Source organism: Athene cunicularia, assembly GCF_003259725.1.
Source record: "Athene cunicularia isolate RWA chromosome 6 unlocalized genomic scaffold, athCun1 chr6_part1, whole genome shotgun sequence".
NCBI lineage: Eukaryota > Metazoa > Chordata > Aves > Strigiformes > Strigidae > Athene > Athene cunicularia.
In genome coordinates this window covers 15,513,134-15,532,357 of record NW_020799105.1, presented here as the reverse complement: position 1 = coordinate 15,532,357, position 19,224 = coordinate 15,513,134, and the positions used below count along the sequence as shown (strand labels likewise).

At 36.9% G+C, this 19,224-nt stretch overlaps 1 long non-coding RNA gene across 1 annotated transcript; it reads left to right on the top strand.

Annotated features, from left to right (window-relative positions):
* The first annotated feature begins 685 nt into the window (after positions 1–685).
* On the top strand, positions 686–17,639 carry LOC113481756. Its single transcript, XR_003398725.1, has 2 exons — positions 686–890; positions 13,058–17,639. It is a non-coding gene; the product is annotated as an uncharacterized LOC113481756 (long non-coding RNA).
* Positions 17,640–19,224: the final 1,585 nt, after the last annotated feature.

The following is a 19,224-nucleotide window of genomic DNA, read 5'->3' as shown; positions in this document are numbered from 1 at the left end:
TTGGTCAAGAGTGTCAGATGACATGGCAATCTCATCAAGGAATCTCATAAGAAATATCACCCATTGCTGTTCATAAACACAAGCCTGGTTGGGCTATATTCAATTACAAGCAAAGAAGGTTAATTAAGCAGTTCATGATATGGAATGGCTAAAGCATGTGCAATCTTATTTATGTTCTCTGCACCTGTGTTTTCTATGGTTTAAATTATAATACTGATCTTTTAAACTGCATTCAGGGAGTATCCCAGTTCATTCACATGAGAGAGAGTAATATGTTCTATTTTTAATCAATATGTAAACAAAAAAGGATGCAAGATATTGTAGAGCCTTACCAGTAGCCAAATATATATTGGCAAATTACTATTAAATTGTTGACTCAAGGCAACCCAAGTACTCCCAGAACTAGTCTGTGTGCCCAGTTCACTTGTTGGTGTTATTCCTCTTTCTTCTCTCTGTGTTTATTACCTTCTCTGTTGTGCTTCAATTCACATTCTTAAATTCACAGTATTATGGGAACCTCCTGTAGCTCATCTTTCAAACCAGACTGTAACCTCTACCCGTGTAAGCCACAACTGCATTTTCCAACACTCGGAGCAATGAAACCATACAATCCTTGCTAAAGCCCTCTAATCCTTAACAAAGTCTTTGAGGTAGAGGCAACCATCCTGTCAGATGTGCACAGCGCCTATGGGAATGGCACGGAGACCTCTCGGTCCCTGTGCAATCTAAGCCGTAGCAATACCGAGAGTGAGGGCTCTGGCTACAAGGCTGTTGGTGCAGCCCCGCGCGCCGTGGGCCAGCTCTCGCCCCGCCGGCAGCCTCCCCAGCGATGTCACCGCGGAGCGGGGGGCAAGCTGTCCTCATGCCTGGAGCCCCCTGCCTACAGCCAGGTGGGTAATACAGCAGGTTTACTGCAACTGCCTACTCTTTTCCTAGCACAAGTGGACTGTTCCTGCCCGAAATATTGTGAGAAAGAGAATGTCCTCACACTTCTTAGTTATTACATTTTTAGTTTGTTATTGCAGTATAACGGTAGATTATTGCATTGTCTGTAATTTCATCCGTTCTGTATTTCAGCCATTACTCTTCACAGATCTTACAGGAGTTACCAGATATTTCCCAGGTATTTTTGTTTCACATACCCCTTAAAAGTACTTGAAAACAAAGCACTGATAATCGGTTTATCAGTAAAAAAAAAAAATATATATATATATAAAAATAAATATATATATATATATATATAAAATGGATATAAAAATCAAAAGGAATTTAACACAAACTATTTTTCAAAAAAGCCAGCCAGGTTCAAGTCTAATAAACTCATTTCAAGAATAAAAAAAATCACCATATATAGAAGAAAGAAGAGATAGTATGATATGTGTGTGTGTCTAGACAGGGAATTCATGATATATGCGATGGCTCTGCATTTTCACACCATTTTAAAGGGCACGGGTAACATGCTATGGTATTTTTGTATGGCAACCACTTTCCCTTAAGCTAGAAGAAGAAAACTGGCTCCATAAAGAAAAAGTGCAGCTATACAATTGAAAAAAAAAACCCCAACCCTCCTTTCAAGATATTTAAATGCATGCAAAGGAAAACAAAGTTTCTATCTTTTACCGTTTTAAAGTGCAACATAAAACCAACTATAATAGTTTAAAATAATTACTAGTTGACTTCTGTGTTATAATATGTGCATTAATGGTCATTAACAATATTTATGTAATACACCTTTTAGATAGCCCCCCCCCAAATCTAATGCCAAACACATCAAAGGACTGTCTGACTGACATGAAAAGCTCATATTGTTCAACCGTTGTAGTACACTGACATTTAGTTATAACATCAAAATGCTTTTGCATTCATTCCCTGTACCCTCCGGACAGCACAGAACACAACTTACTGAGCTCAGTGAGGAAAATTCACTTCATTGCCAGCATTAATAAGAATATATTAACTTCAAAGAAACAGAAATTATGTAACATTTTAACTAATTTTAACACATACTGATGAAATGCACTGTTCAAGAGATTAACTGTATTTCCTTACCACCGTTCAATGGTCCTTCATCTTTGCTATACATTTGTTATACTGTGCCTCTTAGAAATATATATCTACTTAAAAATTACTAAAAAAATTACTTCGAAAATATTTGACTGACAAGTATAAAAAAGTGTCAAAGACAGTTACTATTAAAAAAAAAAAGTTTCTAACATAAACAATTTACTTTTAGAGCATTCACAAAGAATGAGCTGGCTTCTAAATAAGATGTTTCTACTCTAAAAGCTAATGTCTAGGGAAATTTTCATCATATTTTTTTCAAACAAGCCAACAGCATAGCAGCTTCTTGATGTACGTGCAACTCAAACCACTCAGAAAAGCAATACAGAAATACAAATTTCTTAAATGTTGAATAGGTTGCCAGTGTACAGTAATGGAAAATAATTCTAAAAGTTACAGTAACTACAATACTTTCTCCCAAGTAATTAGAAAAACCTCTGTTATATACAGGGGTATTTTTAACTGTTGCTCTACCCCCCATCCCCACATTGTTTCACAGAAAAAACAGTGCATACCCAGTTTTAGATTATGGAGGATTACACAGTGTTAAAACTGTCAGAAGAAAGAGTGAACACAAACTGTAAGCCACATTAACACAAATTCTCTGTCATCAGGATTTTCCTCCCATCATCTAATTTCATAGGGTTTTTTTCCATATAAAATATTTTCTATTTCATAAATTTAAAAGTAATCCTTCAGACAATCTTGTTGCTATCTTTATCTGAACCTATGAAGTAAATATGTCCTGTGCTACAGTTTCAGTATTTTGCAGACTTCTTTGTTAAGAAGGATGTAGCCAACCCAGCTGACACATTATTGTAGTTTGTGGCAATTTAAAGATTTTCTTTTAAGATGACAATTATACAAGAGACAAAATTGAACACTCATTCTTAGTAACCAAAGCTGACTTCCAAAACAATCACAATCTAAATCTCTGAGCACATCAGACTTGTAGTCAAGAAAAAACAGCAGAAATTCAGCTGACCGAAAAAGCCAAGAGCATCCTTATCACTTGGTATTTACCATAAAAAGAAACAACAAGAATTAATGCACTCAGTTGCCTCTAACAGGCAGGATTTTTTCAATATTAAAAACATAAAACACAAGTTGATGAACTTTTGAGATTATGTGCTATCATAAAAGATGAGTAGTGAATACAAAAAGCAGTCATTAAAGTACTCACCTACTAGTTTCAAGAACACATAATTACAATTATGGCTGTCAACCTTTCCACTTCAGAGTTTCCCTGCAAACTTTAAAATTCCAGAAATAAAGATGACTGCAACCACATTTTTTTATTACGACTACTGTCTAAAATATATTGTAACATCTATTCTGAACCAGATTTCCTATTTTTATATTAGAAATTTCTACACTTACTAATAGGCAGCTAATTAGGCCACTGATTTAAATGAACAATCTTTGAAATAGAAAGCAGACCTTTAGTAAATTGCCCAGACAGGTTTTATTAGTGCTACGGCTGAAATCTAGAAGTGTTAGAGCCAGGATATGGTAGCCCGTTTGGCAAATGAAACAAACAAAGAGAAACCCAACAAGTCTTTCTGACATGATACACAGAGACCTAAAACAGTTTTAATCATATTAAACATCACTTGAAACATCATTTGAAATTGTTGACAGAATTCACCAACAGAATCTTTATCTGAAAATGGAGACAGAGGAATAATTAATAGAAAGTAGTCTAGAAATTATTCTCCTTTCACAAATTGTCCACCAAAATATTTCTTCTTTTTATTAGCTGGTCAATTATCTGAGTAACTGTTGAAGCACATTCTGTTAAAAGCTGACTGATAATATGTCATACTTGGGCTATTTTCACTGCACACTGATCAGAGGAAACACCTTCAGGCTCTACTGAAAATGCACAGGTATTTTTTTTAATACTCTTTCAAGCACAGAAGAAACTTCCTTTAACCTGATTGTGTCCTTAATGTTCCCTGCTTTGTTGAACATTTAAGCAAGTGAAGTCAACTTAAACAGAAAGCAGTTAACAAAAATAAAGGCAAAAATTTGATGCATTTGCTTAGAAAATTCCAATCGGATAGTGAAATGCACTAAAAATTACTCGAAGGATTTTTTTGTTATTTTGTTGAGGGGTTTTTAATAAATGCTAAAACCAGGCTAAACAGTCTCCCAGAAGTAAGTTGTTGAAATTATTTTACGATTTTCCAAAGGAGGACTGGGTTCAGATTTTACAGTCCAGATCCTCCAGTAGAAAACCTGCCCTAACACTAAGCTCCCACATAACACAGAAATTCGGCCCCTAAAGGCATTTAGTCTATCAGAAATCAGCTCCAGAGATAAGCTTCAAATGCTGGGTCTAGTAATTCCAGGTGTTCTTAAAGCCGTGTTAGCGTCACAGATGGAGAGGATTTTTACCCCTCCCCACATCCTGTTTTAAAAAGCAGATGTGGGGGCTCCGGGGACCCTGACAGACAACTCTTTGTTCCCACTTGACTGGAGGGCGTCCAAGCATTCTCGCTAAAGAAAACGGGGTTTCTGTGTCCCAGTTGTGCTATGAAGGGAAAAAAAAAAAAAAAAATCATCACTAATTTCACAGGCTATTTAGGGGGCACTTTTCAATGAGTGGCCAAGGTTACCAACACCTCCACAGGTTTGTTAGTTGGTTTATTTTAAGGTCATTTTTATTTTGTTTTTCTCCCAAGCCCAAATATGTACGTGAATAAATTTCCATGAATGTAACAGCTCTAAGATCCATCGATGAGAATTAATTGGGCTTGGGCTTCAAATTGTCCCATGTCAGCTATTCATACAGGAGGATTTGAAAATCACTTAACCGAATGCAATGGGATTGTTGTCCTGCTCAACAAAGTCAATATTTCTTTCTTTCCTTCTTTCGTAATTTTATTGAAAGTCAAGTGTTTATACATTCTGTGTGCCGTTTAACAGAATTTAATACCGGACATTAACAACTATTTTGCTGTTAATCAGAGAGCATGTGGAGGATTCCCTGGCATGTTTCCTCAGACAAAGATTAAGAAAAAGCTCAGACAAAGATTCAGAAAAGGAACTGCTAATTCTAAAAAAGAAATTTTCAAGCTCCAGCAGGACTAACAAATAACAATCAGAAAACCCCAAAACTACAGACTTTGGCAACTTTGTACGCAAGTATAATTCTGACAGAGTTGACCAGGAGTCTCTAAAATACAAATTTTTGGTACAAGCTCACTGTGATATATGATGAAAGGCAGAAAGGAATATAAAATGTATTTGCATGTTCCTGGAACGGAAGAGTTCATGCTCCCTGCTGCTCGTTGGGGCTAATAAAATGGGAGTATATTTACTGGTATAACAGGGCTTCTAAAACTACACGTTTGCTTAGTTATATGTCTGTAATGTATATGCACTGAGTAAAAAGCCACATGTGAATAACTGGTCCAGAGCTAATTATTCTAAGGAATATAATCCCTTCTTGATTTTATTAGCATACCTTAACAATGGCTTCAGAGTATTTTTTAAAATATAAATAAATCTCATGTCCCACCAAGGTGATATTTGATATATTGTGCAAATGAGTAATTTGTAGCTTAAACAACTCCTTCACAGGTTTGCTTACAGTGCTGTATGCAGCAGGTCGCTGCAAGCACTTGAGTTTACCTAAGAGTTTAGCAACTCGTGTTCAGACACACAATGCTGCATCAGCAGCAAAATTATTAGATTGCCACTCCATTTAGTGGGAAACATTAAACTCAAACCATATTGAAGATCACCAGTAAAATCTGATAAAAAAGAAATTTCTTAACTTTCACTCCAGCTAAAATAAAAGTACAAAAACATGGGTCATAGCTTTAGAAAAACTCCAAGTGAAAGGACAGCAAAATACTGCTAAAGGAATCTATCATGTTCAGCACAATTCTAATATTTTGCTGACCTGTATCACCTGTTTGATACACAAAGAGCCTGAAAGCTGGTTTTTGGGAAATTTTAAAAAGTCACCATGAAAAATTTCCACATAGAAAATTTCAACTACCCAAATAAAATATTCTGGCTGTTTAAATCCTTGAAGATAGGTGGCTTAAAGAAGAAATCCCAAGTCTCTAACCAGAGAGGTGTAGAGGATCTGGCTGGGACCAAAGCAGCTCATTCTTTACTATAGTTCTTTTTCTTCTTTTTTTTCCCTCCAATCTTTTTTCCTTTTTCTGGTGACAGTTTCAAGACAGGTGAATGACACTTAAAAAGATAAACACTTCCATATGGCAGTTCTACAGATCTCTAACCAGCAACCACATACAACCCACTGAAAACATACTGTCCACTTTTTAACAGGTAAATGCTTTTGTACCTACTCATCTAGTCCAAGGAGTCACTGGGGATTAATCCACATTTAACATCCATAAGATTGAAGAGTGCTTCAGAGCAGCCTAAATTTATAATTTTTATAAGAGCATTTAACAAATCTGCAGCCAGAACTGCAGACTCCCAGGACAAGGAGTGGCCGAGTTGTGTGATTCGGATTTTTTAGTTAACACAACTGGGACTGTATGCAGTTAACACTCATGGGGATGACTGCAACAGAAGCTATTATAACAGTATAACAGTAATTAATAACATACACTGTCAAAATTTTCCTAAAGGATACGAAGATCTTTGTCACTACAGGAGAAACAGGGGCATAATTAAACTACAATTTATTGTGTGGCTTTAACTCAATTCCTGTTTTTCACCTGAGACTGTAACTGAGAAATTATCTATACTGATATAAATACAAAGCACGATATTGAGGAGTATCAGTTCAGCTTTTCTAACTTCTTTTTAATCTTACTCAATACCAACATGTAGCACTTGTTTTTATTTGCTACAGAAATATTCTGAGTCAGATTATCTTTAGTCAGATTTCAATAAAACTCTTGCCAACCATTTTAAACCACACAAAACCCCATGAGACTAACATTGCAGATAACGAAAAGACAGACATACAGCAGTTAACACATTGAATATGTCCAGGGAAGGCCTCCTAAATGAGCTACTGGACTGTGTGAAATGCCATTGTAATGACCATGTTTTCTCTGATTGAGAATTTATATTGAAAGATGAAAGAATTTCAGTTTTCCTTTGTTCAAAGCAGTATTTCCTTCTCATACCGAGATTTGCATCCATTGGCTAATAAGGATCATATAAATGCAAGTGTTGAATACTAGCTTCTGCTAGGCTTCACTAACACAAATTTAAATACATATTATTTGTCACCTTAATTTTGTTTTTCAGGTATAATTCACAGCTAGTAGGCATCCTAACAAAGGGCATAAAAAAACCTCAGTAACCTCTCAACAAAAAGAAAATGCCATATTTTCCATAAAGAAGATTCCTGTAATATATTTTCTATGATATAATTAAGTTGAAGACAGAGGCAATTTAACTATTATTGATAATTACATTCTTACACAGTTTGAATACATTACAAAGCATTCATTTTTCTGTTAATGCATAAGTTTATGCATTTTCACTTCCTCCTTCGAAGTCCTTCTTAAATTTTGCAAATGAGTCTTTAGATAGAGAACCATTTACCAGTTAAATGCCTATACTGAATAAATTGTTTCTTCTCCATCCCTTTGCCACCTCTCCTCCAGTAAAGGAAGAGTTGTTATGATATGAAAGAGACTAAAAACAGACAAAAATCTACCACTTTGCCAAAACCACCAATATTTACCTGTAGCAATACTGTAACAATAAGCTTACAAGATTGTTTTTTTCTAGTCCATACTCAGCATTTCTTCTGGAAAACTGTGCATTATTTATAGCTGCGGAACTGTTAAATTTTCACAGAGTTACGGTTTGTTTACATTACTTTGTTCTAGCTTTAAATCCCAATATAAATAAAACCAATTAAAACATATCGTTTCTTATTTATGTAATTCTTTATTATGAACCCACAGAGAGCAGTAACTCTGCAGTTAAACTGATTTGCTCTTTCAATACTGCAGGATCTAGAATTTGGAGCAGGGGAGCAATATTAAGTCAAGACACTAAAGGGTTAAAAAAAATAATCTAACATAATGTGAGTGAAACTGTCTACTACCAGACTCCAATACAGACCAAGCCCTCCTTTACGAGTTCTAATGGTTTGCACAGAATTTGATGCGCTCATCTTTTGGCTATTTTGAAGCCTCCTTCAACTTCTTATCTTTATGAAGGCATAGAATTTGAGTTTTACCTGCTTACCTAACAGTAAGTATTTTTTTAAAAGCACATCAATAACTTTTCCTTGAATAAAATACTATGTAATTAAAGTGGTCCTCCTTAAAAACAAACCAAAAAATTAAACGCATAATTAAAAATTTCCCCAATGCACCAGAAAAAAGCACTTTTCCTGAAAGTACACCTATTAAATAAAAACAGTAAATAAATGAAGAAGGGTAGAAATTATTTAATACTTGCAAATTGTTTATGCTTATCTAACACTAATTTATGCTTTTAATACATCTCTCTTTAACAGAGCACTGTTGAAGGCAGCATGCTTTTCTGTGGCTTCCTAGTCTCACTTAACAGTGTTCTCCTCCCGCAACCCTGCAGCTCCCTCAGCCTTGCTAGTAACTTTAATAAGCATCCTTAAAAATAGAAGTTTCTGATTTCTCCTATCTAGCTGTTTTAAATACCAGCACTATCAATCAGTCACCCCAGAACCCACGAAGGATAAGGATATGTTGTCAACAAAGGAAGAAAAGAGATAAGGTCTTTGGTGCCCACCCCCTGACCTGACAAAATCCAGGGCTTGATATGGGTCTCCAGGTCAAAAATAGACTGTCTGCATCTGGAAGCAGCAAAGGACATTTCCACAGTTATCTCATTGTTAGTTGTTTTGCAAACCACATTAAGCACTTCATATAATGGCATCCGTATCAGCTGTAACTCATTTGGGAATAGCAACTCTGAATTCATGTTTGAGAAAAAGCATGTTTGTCAAGGGCCACGGGAACAACTAAGAAAAATAATCCTACCTTGAAGTCCCTTCTCTTGTGTCTGTGCATTATGCTTTCGATAGAAATAGATGTCGTCTTTACAAATGCCACCACCATCCCATTCACAGTAAGAATTAAAACCAAAACACACAGACCTTTGCTAATCACACAATAATATCACATACTGAAGGCATAAATGCTTCTAACAAAAGATCGACTAGCCACTCACAGCAGTAAGATACCCTACGTTCTCTTCCTTTTTATGGAACTAGGAAAGAAATATTATTCTAAGTAATTATAACAAACCAATATCATCAAGTTAAATGAATACACTACCTTTTCTGATCCATTATCTTTGCTTTTGAGGTTTTCCTCTTACTGACAAAAATTCAGTAATGCCCCATGTTCCTGGTGAGCACTCGCCTAAGTTAACAAGGTTCAACTGCGTGCGTTGTCCAAGCCAGTATAGCTTAAATCTCAGTCAGCCAGGAAGCCAGGCAGATAAGCTCTGGCCTATGGAAAGTTTTATCTTTTGAAATGGAACAGGGTGCTTGAAACAGAACTTAAGGCCAGGACAGTCTGTAAGTCAATGTTAGGTTATAGTTTGTAGATTAACGATCAAGTAAATGCATTGACAAGATCATCTGACAAGGTTCCCCTGGATGTTACCAATTATTAATCAGTTCTTTGATCTCTTTCAAACAGGCAGGTATGGGACCCACACTTTCTCTATCGCAGCGTTTTATAATCTCAGACAAAATTAAATAAATCAGTTTCTGAGATATGCAATTTAATTAATAAAAAGGTGGTATGCTTTTTAGCTGAGACAAGCAGATTACTTTGGAAAACAGCAGAACAAAGCTTCTTCTATTTCAAGGCTGTCTTGCATAAGAAACGGGGTTTTGGGGTTTTTTTTAAGGAAAATCTTTGTTTTTATTTTAAAATAGTATATTCTAAACTCTATAAACTGAGTACTGATAGATTTTTTTCAAGATTATACAATAACATAGTTTTCTATAATGTTTTTTAAATTCAGGATCAAAACAAAGTTTTAAAAATGCCTTCCAAAGTTGTAATAGTTAAGGAATTCTGCATCATGTCTACATTGTATTGTTGCATAAAGATATTTTCATTGTAAGAAGTACTGAAGGATGATTTTTTAAATTGTACAAGAAAAAAAAACTTCCACTTGCATTTTACTTGGAATTTTTACCAGAAGAAAATTCTACCAATAGCCTTAATATTTAACAGAAAGCTTTAGAAAATAATATTTGACTTTAAAAACCTTCAGGTATAGTGAGACTCTAATGTATTGAACAGCTGCAGAGAGAACAAGAATTTCATTAAATCAAGGGGGAAAATCATCCGTATGTAGTAACTGAAGGGTTTATTTGGCACGTATTATTTGGTAATACTTAACTAGTTGCATTTATCAAAGTATCAGTGTATAGAACAGGATGAAAATCCCTACTAAATGAGATTAAATTAGTATTATTCCATTAAATTTGTTCCTGAGTATCCATCCCCTCTCATTTAAAAGATTTGTATTCACAAATTTAAATCAATGAGTTATTTCCAAATCTGATTTAAAAAAATAAAAATAAAAAAAATCACTAAATGTAAAAAAGTTTTCAGGCTTTTTCCTGTATGTGCTGAGAAAAATAATTCAAAATAGCACCACGGAGAATCAGACATGCCTAAAGAGGTTTCACATTATATATGTTTAGTTTAGAAGTGATAAATAATTTGACCTGCCAGTCTCCAATCTGTGATTCCAACCTCAAAGGGACTTCCTTTGCCAGAAAAATAAACACCTGCTTTTGGAAGAGGGTTTTTTCAATGACACACAATCCTTTTAATGGGATATAGATGAAAACATATATTTTCCTTCTGCTCTACGTATATATACAAGAATGTGAAATAATTTAAGATAAGAATAAGCCAGTATCTCAGAAAGTAATAGCTTCTTGAGCTAATGATTTAAATTTCTGTGCTCAACACATCTAAAGAATAAGCACAAAAATGGGACATTTTTGCAATCACCTTCAAGAGCACAAATACACTGTTATGGTAAGCAAGGATGAGCTATAATATGAACAAATGTGAGACACTTTAATATATTTAAACAGAAAATATTTAATTACAGTAGAATTGTCTGATGTGCCACAGTATGTTATTGTTGACTGATGGATAAACATGAGTAATTATCCATTTTGCTTGTCCCACCACTCCTCCCCAACCTACTCAATAGAGTCCCTGTAAAGAACAGGACACGGATAGTTATCAGTTTGATCTTATCTGTTATCAATGGGGAAAAAATGAGTAGTACAGTTTCATATCTTGTTCTATGATTTCTGCAAAAAATATTCTTTTTTCTGTAAGCAGAAAAAAGACTGAACAGAACATGTCACATGACTACTTCACAAAAACCTCCACCTTTAAACAGAAAAATGGCAAGCATAACATGTACAACCTGATGTTTAAAGACTGAAATAAGTGATTTATGGAGAAGTGGTTTATGGTTTGCTCTGTAGCTTTCTATAAAAGTTATGGTTTGACACAACAGATTTAGATAAACAGCTCCTAGGAGATGACAAAAATGGTACCACAATACTGATTGACAAAAATTGCCTAATTGGGATTAATTAGAAATTGGGGCTTGAGGTGGGAAGAAAAATGTAATTAAGAATTTTAAGGGAATATTTGTAACATTAAAAAAAAAATTCTTACTTGTATCTGAATAATTTGTTAGGCTATTGCTGCTAAAGTGATCTTGTACCACTCCTGCAACTGATACGTTACATGAAAGTATTTTAACCATATTATGCATAAATAATTTATTTCTAAACAGACAGCTTTTACATTTACAGATTCTTTTTTTTTTCTCTTAAAATTAGAAGGTGACAGTAAATTCACAAAAAACATAAGGGGAGTAAAATCTTTTAAAAACACTATTTAATCAACTGGCTTTCCTACTGGCAGTACCACTTTAAACTGTGATGGAATTTTAAAAGCAGTCCCAACACATCAAAATGAAACCTTAACAAATTTCTCAAGTTTCTATGACTAATAGTGTATCACAGAGTGGATAGTTAGGGCTAAATGCAATCCTGACCTTTTGCGTTTATGGCTACGAGACCTGCAGTCTGTGCGCTGAGCCAACACAAAATCTGCGCTTACAGCAGTGCTCTGCATACCAAAAATCTTTAGAGGCAGGATTTCGACTCGTTTTATAGCCTCTTTAAAATAGAGGAAAGGACTCCCTACTTCTCCCCAGGAAGGTAAGGTCTTTTACAGTCACTCCTTCATCAAAAAAGTAAAATTTTTTTGGAAAAGACACTCTACTGTGCCAGAAAACTGCTGTTAATAGAGCATTTTTAGGCCTTTGATAAACATAAAAGTCTTCTTTTTCTATCCAGTCTGAAAATCTCCGTCTTCTCTCAGACAAAGAAATGCTGAATTTCCATTCCCACTGCCTTAAAACAAGTCAGTGACCTGCATTTCTGAGCAAAAATCTTTCCAGGTGTCAGATCTGCTGTGATTCTCCAAGGCATTTCTTGCAAACAAGGAAAAGCAATGGATATTTCTTCTTTGTGCTTTATACACAAGGTTTAGCTGTTGAGGAAGAAGCAGCCAATTCTTACACAAAATAGTTAAAACCAAAGAAGTTTTGATACAGGAGAAACTAGGGATCTGGCAGATCAGGACAGGACAGGTCATCAGAAGGATTTTCTGTGGGAGGAAAGCTGAAGGAAAAATTGCTGAGGAGTAGAGGAGGAAAAGGATAAGGGCTTGGAAGAAGGGCATGAAAATGCCATCCTTTCAGGACTCTTTCCCCTCCTCTGTCCCCTCTCCCAGCCCTTATTTCACTGGTGAGCCCATTTCCACACACTCTTTGCAAAAGACACAGAGAAAGAAGGAAAGGCACTGTGTAAGAGAGCATCACAGCCCTTCCCCTGGACTCGGGGGAATATTTACTAAAAAAAAAAATAAAATATAATTAGCTCTCTGCTACTCTCCAATTTCCAAAAGCCACTGTCATTAATTTTGTTTCACAGGACAAGCTGTAGAAATCAGAACAGCAAAGTGCATTAATCACCAGCAATACTGCAGTAAGCAAAGACAGCTTGAGTCAATAAACGAGCCCAGACTGAATGACCATGAACAACAAATGCTTCTTCCAAGCAGCCAAACTGAAGATCATGAGGAAACTGTAAAATGAGACATGTGCATCATGTAAATCTCTCCTCTCTCCCTCCTCCCCTAAGAGGGAATGTTTTGACACTGAACTGTGGAATTCTCCAGAGACATGATAAAGGAAAAATAACAACAGCTACCAGCCAAGCAATGCCATGCATGACAAAAAACAGATGAGGAAGTCACTGGGTAAAACAACACAAGCAAACATGGCACAACCATCAAAACTACAACTGTGGTGGAAACAGTAGTACTCAGCTCCTGCTGCAACCCTTCTTGTCTAACCGCATACAGACAGGGTAGCAAGTGCCATGCCAGAGTAGATCAACCAGCCCAGAGATCTGTCCTACCAATGGCAACCTACGTGCAGCTGCTCCATGGACAATGAGATACTAAACACACTTCACACGACACACAAGATAGTAAACCCACTTCAGGAAATTTTCTCCTTTCCAGAAGCTAGTTAACACCATGTATTTATGTCTCTCTTGTTATTCTTCCCTCCATCCCATTTTTCTGGGCTTAATCAAAGGGTAGGATAGCCTAAAGAAGTGCTTACAAAACCCACTCTGTAGGATAACTGCCAGTAGATGGAAAACTCCTACTCCAGCCCTAATGTCCCTTGAAGACTTCTTGGATGTGTGTTCAAGTGAGAAACCCTACACAGCTGGATGTCAGGATGCACAGGGAGGTTTCATTCCCCCTGTGCTTCTCAAATCCTGCCTCTGCACAGCAAGACTGCACCTGTCCCAACGCAATAGCCCTGGCGCCTTCAATTAATGCTGAGAAAATCCTGAGCTAAGTGCCTACTTAAATTTGATGGGTTTGCCATTCAAATCATGGTCTGTCAGCCTAATAAAAGCACCAGTTAGTAAACAACATTAGTGAACAAACACCAGCAGAATTATGAGCAACTGCAAGCTGCAATTAATTTGACTTTAGCCACCATGCCCACACCACCAGTGATGCTAGTGCTGTAGTTTTATTTCAGATCAGTGAAAACAACAAATAAACATTTCCATCACCTCTCCGAAGAAGAGGAATCAAAATGACCCAGTGCTGCTAGAGAAACGTACAGTGGAACAGATGTAAACTACTTCACAGCCCTGAGGAAAATGGAATTCCTTCACTGAAGTGTAGCTCGAGCTAAACTAATCCGAGGTGCATATCTAGTTCTTGCAGAGCTTTGAGTAGTCATCAATCTTCCTGCATTCACCAAGTGATTTGTTAATCTGCAGTTTTCATAGCATAATAAAGAACATTTGGATTAACCAGCTATTGTCATAACAGCCTGATGAGCTTCTTAAAGTCTCTTGGTAACTTACTGGGTATGACAGAGTATACAGTGCAGTGAAACAAACTGGGCAGTATGGATTACATCGTGTTCTGCCATCTGGAAAACATTACAAGACAATCACTAATACTGTGAAGCCTCCTGAATCTGTTCTTCATTTATAATGTAACCCTTTGAACTCCAGAAAGAGCATCTGAAGAGTGATTTGTAAAATACGTTACTGAAATCCTAAGGAGGATCTTGTTTTAAATAAAAACCATATCTAAGTACAAATTTGAATTTCAGTTTACAACCTTAGCCAATTATATACCAATGCAAATCTCCACTGATGAACTGTCTTGCCGAATCCATTCTTGTGGTGGATTAGTTATTCCAGAGAAACCACACTGGAATACAGCTCTCCAGAATCAGCAAGGTGATTTAAGATGCCCCAGTGACTGGTTAGCAACTTCTATTAGTTATGCAGTGAGATTCAAAAGTGTGATGGCATTTGACAGCAACACAAAAATTTAAGGTCACTGCCCCAAATAAACTCAGTGAGTGGGTGGGAGAGGCTGGCAGCGGACAGAGCCCCTGCAGTCACAGAGTATATAGGTTATTCCTGTGCTATATGTCATTCCTGTGCTGGTAGGGGCAGAAAAAACTGCTCATGATCAGCTGCTGAAGAGAAATGCTGCCCAAAGAATGCACTGGAGAACAACTCAGCAGACAAACATTGTGTTTTGTATAGTCACAGTTGCCTTTAGTATCTCCCGCTTTTCCCATCAGGAATGCCCAGCATCCCATGTTATTTCTGGCCCATGGTGCGTGTGCTGCAGGACTCACTCCCGCTGTAAGAGCAGTCAGACATGCTCCTTGTCAGCAAGGGACCAGCACCACCTCTGACATGTGAAGCAAAGTTTATACAACAGCACTTAGATCCATTTCTTTGATTTTTTTGCTCCATGGCTGAAAGCCAACAAGGGTCAACACCACGCAGCAGTTTAGTTTCACAGTGAATCCCCTGTACCGATAGCCCTGGGCTGACATACCCCACTGTGCTCCCTGAGATACTTTTTTTCCCAGGAAGACAAAGCCAAGCCCTTGACAGGACAACCTGCCAAGAGCTCAGCAAATGAAACCTCTCAACTGGCTTTCCCTGGCCACTCCCATTTTACTTTCAAGACTTCAGTACGCCTAAGGAGATATGCAACAGGGTTATTATCCACAGCTCAGGAAAACATATTTATGTATGTGTATATATACATAAATTTGCATACATACACACAGAGTCTCTATACAAAGTCATGCTCATACAACATTCTCAACTCTTCCACAATCCCCAACTCTCCAAACAATCAGGTCTGGCTAGCATCATCACAGATTTATTACAAATGTGGTAAAAACTATAGGAGTGCCTTATAGAAGTTGCTGATAAAGTTAGATCATGTCACAGGCCATGCAATAATCTGAAATCTCAACCGATAGAAAAGCCAAAGCACTGGGGGATTTTTGGAACAGTTCAGGTCTGTTTGTTTTTAAAATCATGCCCTGAAAACATAAACACAGTTTCCATCATATCAATGCTTTGACCCAGACTGCCTCAGAAATGTGGTAAGAAACTGAAGGTCCTTTTGGACAATAGCTTATCATAGACATCATCATCCTAACAGCATTGTTACACAATTCCCTGGTTAAAGGAGCACAGGTGTTTCTGGAGGATACAACAGCTGTTTGAGAGACCACAATGGAGTATTTATATGTTGGGAAAGGTTAGCGATATTAACAGCTAAAATTGTGAATTATCTCTAAAATAGGAGTTCCTTAAATAAACTGTATAGAGGTGCACAAACGCACATACACATTCCAAAAAGCACATGTACACAAAAATACTGATATATTATGTACATCTTTATTACTAACGTTGAGATAGATACTTTCTATTCCACCTGTGTGATATGCTACACGAGACAGTTATTCCCTCTGATTTTGTTATCAGATCACATAACAGGAACCTTTGTATTATTTTTGTATGTGTTAGTGAACACCACTTTATGACCTGGCTCTTAGTTTTATTATCCACTTAAATACCTATCATGTACTATTCTTGGAAACAAAACCAAGAATACTTCAAATTCTTTGAATAAAGTCTATTAAAACTACTTAAAGCCACGATATGAAGAAAACGTAAGAATTTTTATAGTCTAGCTTTAAAACCATATGTTTAGCTCAGCTAATAAATCTGTTCATGTAAACTCTGCAGCATTCAAATAAATGTTTAAATGCTCAAGCTGCTAAAAATCAGATAGAGTTTCTAGTTCTCCAGTTATTTAATCCAAGCTATTGAAAAGGACATTATAGAATTTAAAGTGTCTGCTTTAAAATGAGACAAAACTGGTAAGATATTTTAAAACAGGCATATTTAAACAAAATAGTCCTTTAGCCACCTTGAAAAAATCCACTTTAAGATTAGCTAGAAGTATAATTAACAGTTCTACTACATTTGCATCATAGCCATAAAATTCTCCTTTTCATTTCAGTACTCTTCAGTCAGTTTTAAAGGTAACTGCTGTGCTGATCTCCAGCTTACAATGAACAGAGAAGTGCTAGTAAATCAAAAGCTGTCCAAACCTCCTACTGTGGATTAATGTATACATAATGGCTGCTTGCCCATGACTGGAAAAACCTTCTGATAGTTTATTGCTGTCAGATGCTTCATTTCCAATGGCCAAAACACAATGTAAGATTTCAGAGGACAAATTCTTCAGGCTCCATATCAAGCACAGAAGTACGTGAACACCATTAAAACCCACTAATTTTTATAAGATGCTTTTGTCAAGCATGTGTTTGACTAATTCACAATAACTATGTTCATTTACAAAAGCAAATATAGAGAAACAATTGGTTTTGAAAGCTAAACAGCAGTAGAAGATGCAGACAAAGATGATGGCATCAGAAGTTCTGCAGGTACTGTTAGTGTAGCATTTCTAATATTGGACTAAGTCACCAGCTGGAGAAAAGAAAATCTATTAATATAATTAGCCTTATAAAAAACCCAATTGTCTAGGTGAACATCCTGTCCATATTTAAGTCTTAAAATACAACATTTGATTTCTGAAAGAATAAGGGGTCTGTGTATTTCTTTACGGGATGTAAAATGCTCACATAAACCTCTGTGCTGAAAAATTTTAAATCTGAAGTAAAAAATGGGCAACAGGACAGAACAGCATGAACAGAGGGGCAGGGGCCAGCTGAAGCAGGAGTATTTACAGAAGAGATGGTTTGTCAGGGGTTTTGTGGAGAGGGCAGGGAGGGGGTGGAAGTTTGGAACAAATTAATGGGCAAACTGTTCCAAGCACCAAGATTGGCATGGGAAGATGCGTCCAGAAGACTGGGGCTGCAGGTTTGTGTTACTTAACATCACTGTCTAGCTGTCTAACTAAACTGCCACTAAACACCATGAATAGCAACATGTTTCTCACCAGCAATACAAATGCGCTGTCATGTAACACCCAAGCCTATGAAATCTCTGGTATTTTTGGTAAGCAGGCGAAGGAGGTATGTGGAAGTATACCAGTCAGATCAACAGCACGTGGGATTTGCCCAGGGGAGATGTAACCACATCTACTGCCATCCTCAGGTACCAGCCACCCCAAAGACAGTTTGCAGCAGGCGGTTTATTCATTTAGCTGTCAAAGGCAGGACTACATACTGACTCCCATATTCACGCTCCAGGACTACGTGAACGCTGAAGGCAATGACTTTCAAAACTTACCACCTCACCCAGCTTCAGATACTTGTCAAAACACAAATGACCCAGCACGGTGGAGCCTGATCACTGCTTGACCAGACACAGGAAACTGCCGGGAAGACTCTCCCAAAATCTCCGACACCACAGCTGCTCCCACTGACAGAAGCAAAGGAACCAGGAAAACACTGAGAAGGAAAGAGCATGTATCTCCATTTTGTACTATGTTTAGGCTCAATAGCCAGTCCCGAGAGAGGATGCAAAGAAACACTGTGTTCTCTCAGGAGTGTCCTTTTCAGGAGGGGTCAGCTGAGTAGAAGTCCCACAGCCTGGGCTTCAAACAGCTGATAGTCAAAGAAACGGCGGGACAGATGTCACAGAGGACGGAGTCAGACAGCCGCCCTTTTCCCTTCGCACCTCTGGGTGCAATGCCAGGTTACACTCAGTACCGTGTTAACGGCCGGTGTGTTACAGCACTGCGCCGGGCGATGATGGTTTGAAGGAGGAAAGCACACCCTCTGCAGGCTGAAAATAATAAGAGACTGGAAAACATTATTTCTCTATGCAAGCAAAGGGAACTCATTTTAACTTCAAAGGTGGTTGACGGGAATTTTTCACAGATGAACCGAAATGCAGGAAGAACAACTCAGGATATCCAAATCAGCAGAAAAACGGGACAAATCTATGGTTTATAAACTATTCCATGGCACCTCCTGTGCTGGGGCCACATCACTCCTTCCACCCAAACAAAAGAAAAAGCATATAAACAAAATAAAACAGGAATAAGATTGCGCAAAACAAACTATTTGAATAAATGAAAGTATAACAAAATATATTCAGTTATTACATCATTTTCTATTATTAAGTTCAAATTAAAATTATTCGTTTGAATTCTTCTTACTGATGTTCTTTTCTTAAAGTGGACTTCATGATATTTTCCAAAGAAAAATATGGAACAGATATACAAAAACATCATCTACTTGCTAATTTTTTAACAGACCAAAATA